Below are 14,440 nucleotides of genomic sequence, written 5' to 3'. Positions count from 1 at the left end.
TCAATTATAGTTAGATATACTATAAAGTGGTATGCATGCCGTCAACTTTCGATGTAATGAAAGATTGTATTTTCAAAAACGAATGCAATGTTTGTAAAATGTATCATATAGAGGTCAAGTACCTTGCGATGTAATCAACTGTGGTGAATCGTTTATAATCGATATGGACTTCATCCGGATGGATTAGGATGGGTCTTCACACTAATTACATAGAATATATATATATATATATATATATATATATATATATATATATATATATATATATATATATATATATATATATATATATATATATATATATAGCAAAAGATTTCGTAGATTACGAAGGAATTTACGGAATATGTCAGGCAAAGTTTACAATAATAGATACGCTATGATATGAATTTCCTATACACTATCAATGCAGTAAGTGCAGTAAGACGTGTCTAGACTTTAAGGATGATAAGCAAATAATTTTTGACACGAAATGATAAGCAAAACTTTTGACATGCAGACACGGTCGAAGTCCAGACTCATTAATGCATCTTAATATCTACCAGTTAGACACACTAATGCAAGACCTGGTTCGTTAAGACCATCGCTCTGATACCACAAGTAAATACAGTGGGGACAATCACCGTCCCACCCAGTGCCTTCCCAGCTAACCGCCTGGTGACCACTGAGTATACCTCAGATACTGATTTTAGGGCCTGCCTCTCGGCGATTGCCAACCCTCGTAAGGGATCACAAGGAGTAAGAGTCAATGCTTCATCACAGGTAACATTGTGAGAACCTCCTTTACGACTAACCCGCACCAACGGCATTAAACCAGCTCTGATGCCACATGTAAAGACCCGTCCTAATCCATAAAAACGAATACAATAACATATGATTACATTGCGAGGTATTTAACCTCTATATGATACATTTTACAAACATTGCATTCATTTTAAAATACAAACTTTCATTACATTGAAAGTTGACAGGCATGCATACCCTTTCATCATATATCCAAACTATAAATGAGTTAATAGTAATCTTGTTGAAGTCAATGACTCGAATGCAACGTCTTTTGAAATATGTCATGAATGACTCCAAGTAATATCTCTAAATGAGCAAATGCACAGCTAAAGATTTCTTTCAAACCTGAGAATAAACATGCTTTCAAGTGTCAATCAAAAGGTTGGTGAGTTCATTAGTTTATCATAAACATTCATTTCCATCATTTTAATAGACCACAAGATTTTCATTTTCATTTCTCATAAATATACGTCCCATGCATAGAGACAAAAATCATTCATATGGATTGAACACCTGGTAACCGACATTAACAAGATGCATATAAGAATATCCCCATAATTCCGAGACATCCATCGGACATGATAAAAAAACATCGAAGTACTAAAGCATCCGCTACAATGGATGGGGTTTGTTAGGCCCAATAGATCTATCTTTAGGATTCGCGTCAATTAGTAGACTGGTTTACTAATTCTTAGGCTACCAATCAAAAGGGGCATATTGGGCTTCGATCATTCAACCATATAATGTAGTTTCGATTACTTGTGTCTATTTCGTAAAACATTTAAAAAGCGTATGTATTCTCAGTCCTAAAAATATATATTGCAAAAGCATTTAAAAAGGGAGTAATGAAACTCACGGTACTGTATTTTGTAGTAAAAATACATATGACGATATTGAACAATGCAGGGTTGGCCTCGGATTCACGAACCTATATCATTTGTATATATATTAATACACATAATTGAAATTGAACAAATTTATGTATTATTTCTTAGTGATATACTTATTACATTTAATAATTTATAGATTTCATTAATAATTTAGTTAGATATATTTACATTATTTACTTTAGATAAATAATTGTTATTTATTATAAAAATACTAGTAATAATGTTAAATATGATAATAAGAATGATAATACTTATAATAATAATGAAAATGATAATTTTAATAAAAATACTTTTGTTAATAATAATAAATGATAATTTTAATGATAATACTAATAATAATATTAATAATAATAGTAATGATAATAATAATAACTAACATAATAATTTTACTGCTAGTGATAGTTTTAATAATAATATTAGTAATAATAATAATAATCATAATTATAATTTTAATCATAATAATAATAAATGATAACTAATACTTATTTTAGTAATAATAATAATTATTATTATAATACTTAATGATAATTAATGATAATACTAGTAATAACAATAATGATAATGTTATTAATTTGATAAATGATGATAATACTAATACTTCTAAATATTAGGAATAATAACAATTATCAAAATGATAATAACAATAATAATAATAATAATAATAATAATAATAATAATAATAATAATAACAATAATAATAATAATAATAATAATAATAATAATAATAATAATAATAATAATAATAATAATAATAAAAAATTAATAATAATAATAATAATAATAATAATAATAATAATAATAATAATAATAATAATAATAATAATAATAATAATAATAATATTTATTAAAATAGGCTACCTTCAAAACAAGCTCCAAAAAAAATAAATGCCCACGCCCAGGCTCGAACTCACAACCTCTCGCTCAATCGCAAACACTACAAACCATCCCTCCATCTCTTTCTTTTCTCATTTATAACTCAGAACATAACTATAACCCATTTGTTTTATTAAACCGAAATTTGCTGTTTCTCCTTCTTCTAAAATTCTAATTGATTGAATGCAAACCCAATCATAATTGGGCTTCGAAAAGAAACAGAAATCTTACATAGCAGCCCGATACAAAACAGATTAGTTGGCCCAATTTGAATTAAGTGGATCCCATAAGCCCAACACTGTGTAACTAATTCGATTAAATGGGTGTGATGATATCGTGTAACCCCAAACAGATAAAGCTGCACCAGTCGATCGATCTAGGTCTTCAATCGGTCAATCAATTCGAAACAGAAGGGGTAACTGCAACAATTTGCGAACAAAGGAGCAGTAATTCTCAACAAGTGGTGTTCGGTTTATGATGTCTGTTTGAATTAGGAAGAAGATTTAAACATAGCAGCGGTTAATAACAGGGACTGTATCAATTATCATCACCATCGATCAAATCATGAGATTGGTTCATCAATTGATCGGGTAAGTAGTTAGTTCATTTATATTATCTTAATTTCTTCATCCATTAATATATATATTCTGTATTTTCGAATGGATTAAACACGAGCAGTAATAAATTATGTTCTTGAAGGGTTTTGATTACAATTTCTAAACTGATCTTAACTTAAATGAGAAAGGAAAAGAGTGAGAAATAAGAAATAATGAAGTGGACGAATGGATCTGAATTTCATGGTGATTTAATGAAAAGAAGAAAGGAGCAAGGTGGTGGCGTGTGGGTTTGATTGTGGTTTCATGGTTGTCCCGGATGTTTGGCTCGAATAGGTTACAGACCCAAGATAGTTGCTACAGCAGGTAGTTAAAATGGGCTGTAGGTTGTGGTAGTCATAGGGTGATGTTCCAATTGGGTTTGAAATGGTGGTCTTCGGTTGTCGAAAAAAATAGATAAAAATCGAGTAGTAGTGACAGTGTGAGATAGTTTTGTGTGGTGTTTGAGTTGTAAACAAAGGAGACGAGTAGCAGTGTTCGTGATGGGTTTTGGCTGGAGCAGAAACAAGAACATAATAGCAGCAGTAAAACTAACAAAAGTTTTGGTTTCATCTTGGATTTCTTCGATGGTTACGAAAAACCAAAATGAATCGAGCAGCGGTGGAAACAAAAGAGTAACAGTAATGATGGGTGTGGTGTTTTGCAGGTAGATGATGATTGTTGAATATGATATTGAGCTGATGATTTAACCATAGCATCGGGTGGTGTTGATGAAACGAATATATATATATATATATATATATATATATATATATATATATATATATATATATATATATATATATATATATATATATATATATATATATAGAAAACTGGAACAGTAATCACAAATATGTAGGTGGTAGTTTTGGGTAGTAGTAGAAAGAAACGAGCAGTAGCAGAATAATGATCAAAGTAGCAATAGGTGTTGGGTGGTTGACAACAGCAAGCAAAACAATGGTTTTGGTTTCAAGTTCGTGTTCGATGATGAAGATGGTGATGGTAGTGGTCGTGGGTTTGATGATGTTTTGTTTGGTGTTGATCTCGAATAGAACCAGGAAGTACAGCACCATATCGTATCATGTGGGTGGTGGTAGTGAATGAACCGGTGGTGATGGTTATTAGCAAAAGGTGATAAGTGTGGTGCTTTGATTTGGACCGAAACAAGATATTGTATGGGGTGGTCGATGGTGACCTTGATTGTGTTGAATGGTAGTAGTGATTTGGGTTGATAATCACGTACTAGAGAAATGGGTTGCTTGATAACGAAACATGGATAATTGGCACTGGATCCGAATACTTGGCTTCACACATACCTTATGGTTGCCGGAATTGACGCGAGTAACATGAACCAGAGATACCGGCTGGTTAGTGATGGTTCGTGGTTGTCATGTTGAACCAGGAATAGAAGAAATAGAATAGCAGGTGAGATCGTTGGGTTATCAAGTAGTAGGTCTTTTGAAGGTTAAATATTTTAGTATGGTTGATAAACAAGTGGAATTGGAATAAGCATGCATATTGTATATGTATTTTACACGTGAAGGAGAGTAAAAAAAATATATTCAATAAAGGGCCACTCTTGACTTTCTAGTTGGGTGTCTCTGTTTATATTGGCTGCTACTAAAAACAATTATGACAGAGTAAATTAGTAGTGGAGAAAGTTGGCAAAAAGTAATATTGATTCCATTGATTTGTTAGACATTGGAATATATATGCATATTATGTATGTATATCTTAAAGTCAAGATAGAACAAAACCAATAATATGAATATCACCACAATTTGTCCCACCTCAAGTCCACTAGGAAATAACAAACAAAAAGATGATATATACTAGTGATATTTTGTTGGACAATAATCCAATTATCCAAAGTAAAAACAACAAAACTTAAAATATCGATTACAACATAATTTGATATAATGTTAATGATTAATTAATTCTTTAACTAATAAGGTGGTGGCATTTTAAAAGGTAGTGGATTAGTATGAGTATGAATTAGGATCATAATATAAATATGCATGTATACGAACATTACAATAACAATCGTCACCTAATATCAAGTTATGATTATTTTATATATAAACTATTGTTCGTGAATCGTCGAGAGCAGTCGAAGGGTAAATGAATACATGAACACAGTTCAAAGTTTTTGAGATTTCAATATTACAAACTTTGCTTATCGTGTCAGAAACATATATATATTAAGTTTAAATTTAGTCGAAAATTTCCGGGTTGTCAGAAAAGGACCGTCCCCATTTCCCCCAGGAATCACAGCATTCCCGGAATGGTGCTGTGGCTCTGGGAGTCCTGGGCTGGGTGGAGCTGGAATCTCCTCTAGATCCTCGTCTCCGTCTGAGATGACCATTGGGTCAGGTGCGTGGCTATTGTCCCCAGAGAACGAATCGCCAGAGTCGCTGGAGGGTAGCGATGACGGGATCTGTGAGTCAGCAGTAATAGCAGGCGAGGTAGCAGATGTATCTGAGTCGCTCTCCAAGTCAATGATAATGGGTGGGATATCCGACATCTGAACAAGGAAAAATAACTTTTTCCATGTCAGTAAGTCATATAGAAAGCACGTATTAGGCAAAGTAACTACGACAGTCTAGATCATCTATGGCAGTAAATAGCATGGCAATAATAACAAATCCTACAGAAGTATCATGCAATCGAAAGCATATAGTAGCATGCAGTAGTGAAAACAAGTAGCAGTATACGACATATAGTAGTAAAAGTAAGCAGCAGCATGCAGTAAGTTCCACAGAAACAAGTAAACTAGCAAGTTGTAGATTAGTCCTATTAGTGAATCCTACTTGACTCGGTCTAGACTCACTAATGCAACCTAATTCCCTAGAACCAATGCTCTGATACCAAATGTGACGCCCCGTACAAAATTAACGTGTACGGATCATCAACAACAGGATCATTACAAGGTTAAACACTATATGCTGTTTTAAAATAAGTTTGCATTCATAAAAAATGGTAACGTCTTTACCAACGTCGAATGTTTTACAAACGATAGTGTGCTTCTACGAATAGGAAGCAATAACATAAGTACGAGACTCAAAGGTCATTACAAATTCATTGTTCAAAAGTAACATAGTTCGTGAATGCAAGGTAAATGTTTCATGCAGAGACATCTCTAACAAAAGCAGCGGGTGTCTACACAGCAAGACTATTACAGCGGAAGCATCAAACCTCTAAGGACCTGAGAAAACATGCTTAAAAACGTCAACACGAATGTTGGTGAGCTATAGTTTAAAATCGTAACAGTAATGTAATGTAGGCTACGAGATTTCGTATTTCAAAACAGTATAAAAAGTATATGCTTAACCGTGGGTACTTGGTAACTAACTTAACGTAATATCACCCCTAAAAGTACACTTGGCGAGTGCGTAAGTTTACAAAGTATTAAACACCCGTTAAATGCTAGCGTGACTAGCCCGAGTGGGGATGTCAAATCCTATGGATCCATATCTAAGATTCGCGTTCACCGGTTCAAAAACCAATGACTAAATGTTACCGAGCTAAGGGGAAAGTTTATGCCGTTGTATAACCCACACATATATAAAGTTTAAGTACTCGTACCTAGTAAGTAAAACGTAAAAAGCGCATGCATCCTCTGTCCCAAAAACAGTTTAAGTAAAAAAAAAAAAAAGGGATGCTATAACTCACAGTGATTAAGCAGTAAAAATCGATACGAGATACGTAAGCAAGTAAGTTGGTCCGAAAGGTCCTCAACCTAAGTCAAAAGTTACTAAGTAAGTAATTCGTTTCTAAAGGTTTAAAAGTACGTAAGTTAAGTCTTAGGTATCATCATCATCATCATCATCATTCATCATTGTAAAAGCTAAGTAAGTTCAACAAATGTAGAGATCGAAACAATAGGTTGAGTTTGATCAGCTGCTACGACCTCAACGGAAATCGAAAAGATGCGTAGTCAGTGGGTATGGCTCCGTATGTGAGTCCTCTAGTTGCTGACCTATTTCCAGAACCAAAATCATCTTCGTTTGACCGTGGCGACGGTTTAAGTGTGAGTAGGTCAGAAATTTCAGCACAACGTTACAAAGGTGTAGTGATTTTAAAAAGGCTATAAATCCTAAACCGTAACTCGGATTGCGGCGAGTCTTAAACGAAAAGTCATCTACTCGAACCGGGTTATCAGGAAATCAACTTTTCCAGTAGCCCAGGAGCCTGATCAGATCCAGAAAACAGTAAGCAAAGTGCTCCGGTGGGATTCTTGGTGCTTGATGCTCGTCACGGTTCTCATCCTTGATGCTTATACCTTCAAGTGTACAACTCGTTGATGTGTTTGCATCACTTTGACTAAGGTTCTACCATCAATACACAACAATCAAAACTAAGAAAACAATATACAACTCATGTAAGAGTTTGAGCGAATTGATGAACCAAAGTTACATCACTTTCTTAGTTTCAACACATATACTAGTTCCATTAAGCTACCATCTTTGAATCAAACTAAGTAATCAAGACCTTAAGCTAGAGAGCTTAGATCTTAACTAGATTTTAAAGATCTTAGTCTAAAAAGTCTAGATCTCATGATCTTGGTGAAAAGCCTAAGTCATAACACTTAGACTTTCAACTTTACACAACCATAAGTTAGGAAACTTAGATCTTGTAAAGTAAGTGATCATAAGCAAATAAGTTTTCTCTTAACAAAGTAGAAGATCATAAGTTACACAACTTAGATCAAATACAAAAAGGAAACCTTAAGCTAGAGAGCTTGGATTTCTAACAACACTTATGAGATCTCAAGCTAGTAAGCTTGCATCTTTTGTTTCATAAATCACAAGTCACAAATCTAAACTACAACAAACAAAAGAAGATCATAAACTAACAAACTTTGATCTTATCTTAACTTTTGTAGAAACATCAAGCTAGTAAGCTTGTATTTCAAACTTTCTTGAAGATCCATAAAGTAAAGTGTTGGATCTTCAAGTTACATGAAGATTATAAACATGAGTTTTGATCCTTAAGCATAAATAAAGAGATCTTATGTTTGTACACTTAGATCTAACAAGTTTATGAAGATTAAAAGCTAAGAAGCTTGAATCCATCATGTTCTTGTTACTTTTCAAAGCAAAGTGTAAATCTACAAAATTTATGAAGATTCAAGTTACAAAACTTGAATCTTTGTTTATGATGATGATGATACATGAATCAAAGTAAAAAAAGAAAGAAAAAGAGGTTAAGAACTTACAAGTTCTTCAAATATTTGAGAGAGTTTTTAGAGTGAGAAAGTAGAGAGAAGTGTGTGAGTTTGAATGAAATGAAAAAATGAATGAAGTGTAAGTATTTATCAAAGAAAGAAAAAGAAAAATAAAATAAAATGATGGTGATGGGGGGAGGGGTGGCTGACGGTCACAAAGGGTAGGGGGAGGGGATCATTTGGCATTTTGTGGTGTGGCTCATGGTGGTGGTACATGGTGATAGTGATATGTTGGGTGGTTTGAGACATTATGCAAGCCTTTGTTCCTAAGCATGCACACTACTTGTCTTATTAATCTAATGGGCTTAATTAGGATTACATGGGCTAATTAACCCATTACTAGCCCACTTAAGTTGAGTAGGTTGGGCGATGGAAGTCCACTAAGGTGTTAAGCCCAATAAGGTAACTAGTAAGGCCAAGTAAACACTTAAGCATAAATAAGGGACCATAAAACTAAGTAACTGTCATTAGTAAGTAACAATTACGTTTACGTAGCCATAATATCTCAATCATGGCAAAAGTTTATCGTGTACCAAGTTCGTAGCTCATTTTAATCAATAAGTGACACTAACGGTCGTAAAAGCAAAGCAAGGATCAAGTTAAGTAACCTAGTACTTAAAAACACGTTGTAAGGTATTAACGAATGTAATTAAAATAATTAATGATCCCAGAATATAATCTAACTCAGTAAGCACAAATACGCAATTTTGTGAAAGAAATAAATATAAATAAAAGTTGAAAAAAAGTCGGGTCGTTACAACTAAGCATGGCAACAAGCAGCAGGTAGCACAAAATCCAACATTTAATAAAACACCGTACAACAATTAAGCAACAGTAATTCTATTCATAATAAGAAAATTGCGTACAATGGCATGAGGTTCGTACATTACATTAATGAAAAACCGGAAACTACAAACGTAATACATAAGGTGGGACATCTGGTCCTCGAGCTCAGTTACCCGAGCACGGAGGGAATGCACTTCCCTCGCCAGTTCCTCGACGACGGGGGATGCTGGTGGGGCAGGTGGTGCAGATGGTGCAGGTGGTGCAGATGTAGATGGCACAGTGCGGGCGGTCTTACGTACAAATGGATCGGCAGGATACGGTACGACCCGCTTACGGGCTGTGACCCTAACCAACTGTCCACGTGCGTCCATGAACGGTCTTCCTCCATTAATCCCTGGGATAACAGTACCATCGAACGATACCGCTTCTCCGGCGGGGTAGAGGGCGGCTGCACGGGCTCCTCCTCATGGTCCTCCTCAGAATCCTCCTCGCTGGAGTCTTCAGATGATTATCCGTCTGAATCGTCGGAAAGAAATGCAGGATCATCGCGGGCGGGAGAAAGTTTCTGACTGGTGGTCATAAGTCAATATCTACCTGGTGGAATCAGTACAACACGTCCATCAGCGGTGCGTCAAGCCCAATGTCCATGCTCGTTACGGAAAGGACCGTCTCCATTTCCCCCAGGGATCACAGTATCACCGGAATGGTACTGTGGCTCCGGGAGTCTAGGGCTGGGTGGTGCTGGAATCATCTCGGGATCCTCGTCTTCATCTGAGTTGTCCATTAGGTCAAGCACAAGTCCACTATCTCCAGAAGGTGAATCGCCAGAGTCGTCGAAGGGTAGCGGTGAATCAGCAACAATCGTAGGTGAGGCAGCATGTCTGACATCTGAATAAGGAAAAATAACTTTTTCCATGTCAGTAAGACATATAGCAAGCACGTAATCAGGCACTACAGCAACCTAGATCATCTACCGCAGTACATAGCATGGCAATAACAACAGTACTAAACAAAGTAACATGCAATCGAAAGCAGACAGTAGCATGCAGTAACGAGGATAAGAAATAGCATACAACAAGTTCACATAGCAGTAAGGGTAAGCAGTAGCATGCAGGAAGATCATACGGAAGTATAAGTAAGCAGTAACATGCAGCAGTAGTAAGCAGTAACAAGTAAACGAGCAAGTTGTAGATTTGTCCTATTAGTGAATCCAACTCGGTCTGGTCTAGACTAACTAATGCAACCTAATTCCCTACAACCAATGCTCTGATACCAAATGTGACGCCCCGTACAAAATCATCGTGTACGGTTCATCAACAACAGGATCATTACAAGGTCAAACACTATATGCTGTTTGAAAACCGGTTTTGCATTCATAAAAAGATAGCGTTTTACAAAAGATAACGTGACACGAAGGTCGTTACAAAGTCATTGTTTGAAAATAACATAAGTTACGAATGCAAAATAAAAGTTCCATGATTGAGACATCTCTAAGTGATGCAGCGGAAATCTAACACAGCATGTCCATAACAGCAAGTCTATAACACCAAGACATCAATTCTAACAGCGGAAGCAACATCGTTTAAGCACCTGAGAAATACACGCTTAAAAGTCAACAAGAATGTTGGTGAGCTATAGTTTGTAATCAGTAAAGTAATGTAGACCACGAGATTTCAGTGCTTCAATCAGCAGTTTAAATCAGTATGAAAAGTATATGATTAACCGTGGGCACCCGGTAACTAGACTTAACGTATGTATATCACCACCTAAAAGTGCACTTGGCGAGTGCGTTTGTCCTCGAAGTATTAAACACCCATTGTCTGCTAGCGCGACTAGCCCGAGTGGGGTTGTCAAACCCTATGGATCCATATCTAAGATTTGCGTTCGCGATTAGGAAACCAGTGATTAAATGTTACCGAGCTAAGGGGAATCTTTGTGCCGTTCTATCACCTACACATATGTAAAGTTTAAGTACTCGTGTCTAGTATGTAAAACGTAAAAAACGCATGTATTCTCAGTCCCAAAAATAGTAAAAAGTAGTAAAGAGATGCTATAACGCACAGTGAATAAGCAGTAAAAGTTGATGTGAAACGTATGCAGGTAGTAAGTCGGTCCGAAAGGTCGTCAACCTAAGTCAAAGGTCACTAGGTCAGTATGTTTTCCCAAAAGAGTTAAAAGTGAATAAATTAAGTTTAAATGTCATCATCAACATCATCATTATCATCATCATTCATCAACACTAAGGTAAGTTTAACAAGAATAGAGATCAAAACAAAAGGCTGACTTCGGACAGCTGTTACGACCTCTATACAAATCAAAAAGACGTGTAGTCAGTGGCCATGGCTCCGTATGTGAGTCCTCTAACCTCTGAAAAATTTTCAGAACCTAACTCGTCTTCGTTTGACCGTGGTAACGGTTAAGTACGAGTAGGTCAGAAATTTAAGCAGAACGTTACAAAGGCGTAGTGACTTTCAGAAGGCTATAAATTCTAAACCGTATATTGGATTAAGTCGAGGCCTAAACAAAAAGTCATCTACTCGAAACGAACTATCTAAAAATCAATTTTTCAGAAGCCCAGGAGTCTGATCAGACCCCGAAAAATAGCAAACAAGTGCTCCGGTGAGATTCTTGGTGCTTGATGCTCATCACGGTTCTCATCCTTGATGCTTGTAAGCTTCAAGTGTACAACTCTTTAATGTTTTAGCATCACTTTGACCAAGGTTCAACCATCAACACACAACTAAGAGTAAAATCTATCATTGTACAAGTTTTGAACATCAAGATTGCCTCTTTATTGCATAAATCCAATAAAGCTTCGACCTTTGTCCATTTTACACAAGTTTATGCATCTCCATCATATGTGATGATGAAGACTTGATCTTTATCATCACAACAAACACAAAAAGGTTCCAAGTAAGTGAGATCTACAATAATAACTTAGATCTCAAGTATTAAGAAAACCCTAAGATAGAAAGCTTGGATCTTTACAAGATTAATGAGACCATAAGCTAGAAAGCTAAGATCTTTAACAAAATAATGAAAGTAATGAGACCATAAGCTACAAAGCTAAGATCTTTAATATAATAATGAAACCCTAAGCTAGAAAGCTTGGATCTTTAGTGTTCTTGAAGATCTTGAAGCATAAAGCTTGGATCTTTAAGATACATGAAGATCATAAACACAAGTTTTGATCTTTATAACAAAACAAAGAAATCACAAGCTATATCTAACAAGTAAATGAAGATTCAAAGCTAGAAAGCGTGAATCTTTCATGTTCTTGAAGGATTCAACCCCAAGTTTGAATCTACAAGATATAACAAGATCAAAAGCTAAAAGCTAGATCCATTAAATGATGATGATGATGTCGTGGATGAGAAGAGGCGAAGAAGAGAAAGAAAAATTTAAAACTTACACTTTTTAGAGTGAGAAAGACTAGAGAGAGAATTAGAGAGTAAGTGTGTGTAATTTGTAAATGAAATCAAGTGCGAAATGAATGGGATAAGCTTGGTATTTATAGGAAGTGAGGTGGTGGTGAGGTGTTTAGGCCATGGGGTTTGGGAGGGGACAAGAGGGACACCTTTTTGTTTTTTGGTTAATGGTTGTCTAAAGTTAGTGCTTATGTTAGGATCACATGCAACATTAAGGATAATGCTTAACAAAAATGCTAGTATGTTCCCTTTAATAAATGGGAATTTGTCTTTCATTATTATGGGTCACTAACTTATTATAATTGGGCTAATTAAATAGTCCACTAGCTAGTGTAGGGTGGGCTAAGGTCCAACAAGGTAGAAAGTCCAACAAGACCAACTAGTGTGCTCTAGTAAATTACTAAGCGTAATTAAGCATCCAAAAACCCAAGTAATTGTTATTATAAAATAACAATTAGTATTTTGTAGTCATAATATTCTGATTATGACCAAAGTTAAACGTGTACACAGTACGTAGTTCGTTCTAAACGTCAAGTGACACTAACGGTCATAAAGGCTTTCGGGGATCAAGTTAAGTACCCTACGTAATTAAAGGCACGTTTAAACATATAAACGAAAGTAATCCACATGTAGTAAGATCCCAGAGTATGGTATAGCTCAGTACGCACAAATACGCAGTTTCGTGAAAGCACAAAGCACAAAAGCAAGTCGAAAAAGTCGGGTCGTTACATTATCTATCTTGCTCATACTCGACGAGATATTGCACATGCAGTTGGAGTCGTGAGTCAATTTATGCATCAACCACAAGTTCACCATATGGATGCTGCAATGAGGATCATTAGGTATTTGAAGAAAACAGTTGGTTATGGAGTTATGTTCAAAAGGAATGGGCATCTAGAAACAAAAAAATTATACAGATGCAAGTTGGGCTAGAGAAAAAGGAAATATGAGATCTAAGTCAGGTTTGTTTACAATGATTGGAGGAAACTTAGTCGCATGGAAAAGTAAGAAACAAAAAGTAGTTTCTCTATCCAGTGCTGAATCAGAATTTCTAGGAATAGCAAAAGGAGTTGTCGAAGCTTTGTGGATTCGAAAACTCTTAACTGAAATTGGGCATCAACTAGAAGGAGCTACTAAAATCTTTTGTGACAACGAAGCAGCAATCACTATTTCAAAAAATCATGTTCAACATGACCGTACCAAACATGTTGAAGTTGACACACTTTATCAGGGAGAAGCTAGATGGAGAAATTATTTCTCTCCCATCCATCAGATCAGAAGACCAGCTAGCTGACATCCTCGCCAAATCAGTCAAAGGAAGACTCTTCAGTGAAGTCCTCGTTAAGTTGAACATTGGAGATCTCACTATTCAACTTGAGGGGGAGTGTTAGAATAAAGGTCAACAATAGTCAACAAAGGCAAATTACCATTTTAGGTAATTTGACTTTAGGATCAGAAGTGTGTACTTCATCATTTCCTAAGATGAAAGATCACAAGAAAACATAGTTTCCAGGGTCAACGGCTACAAGACTGATCAAACAGCCTGAACACAATAGCTCTTTCCTACTTTGTAATGGTGGTTCCAAAAATGTAAATGGAGCCTAACCAAATATAGAATTAGCTGTTATCAAACTTGGTGTATATAAACACTCATAAAATGTAACTTGAACTCAACTCAATTGTATCAATTCAGTTAATGAAAAACAGTCACTGATCAATTATTACAACACTTCAGCTTTCAATTCTTAGTTTTAACAAATAAGTCATACTAATATTGACAGTCTTAATCTTTTGATCAAATTCTTTTATGCCTAATTCATAGGTGGCATGTTTCATTACATTATCAGTTTATGAACC

This window comes from Rutidosis leptorrhynchoides, chromosome 1 (genome assembly GCF_046630445.1).
Source record: "Rutidosis leptorrhynchoides isolate AG116_Rl617_1_P2 chromosome 1, CSIRO_AGI_Rlap_v1, whole genome shotgun sequence".
NCBI classification, from domain to species: Eukaryota; Viridiplantae; Streptophyta; class Magnoliopsida; order Asterales; family Asteraceae; genus Rutidosis; species Rutidosis leptorrhynchoides.
Note: the sequence above shows the minus strand (reverse complement) of the source record.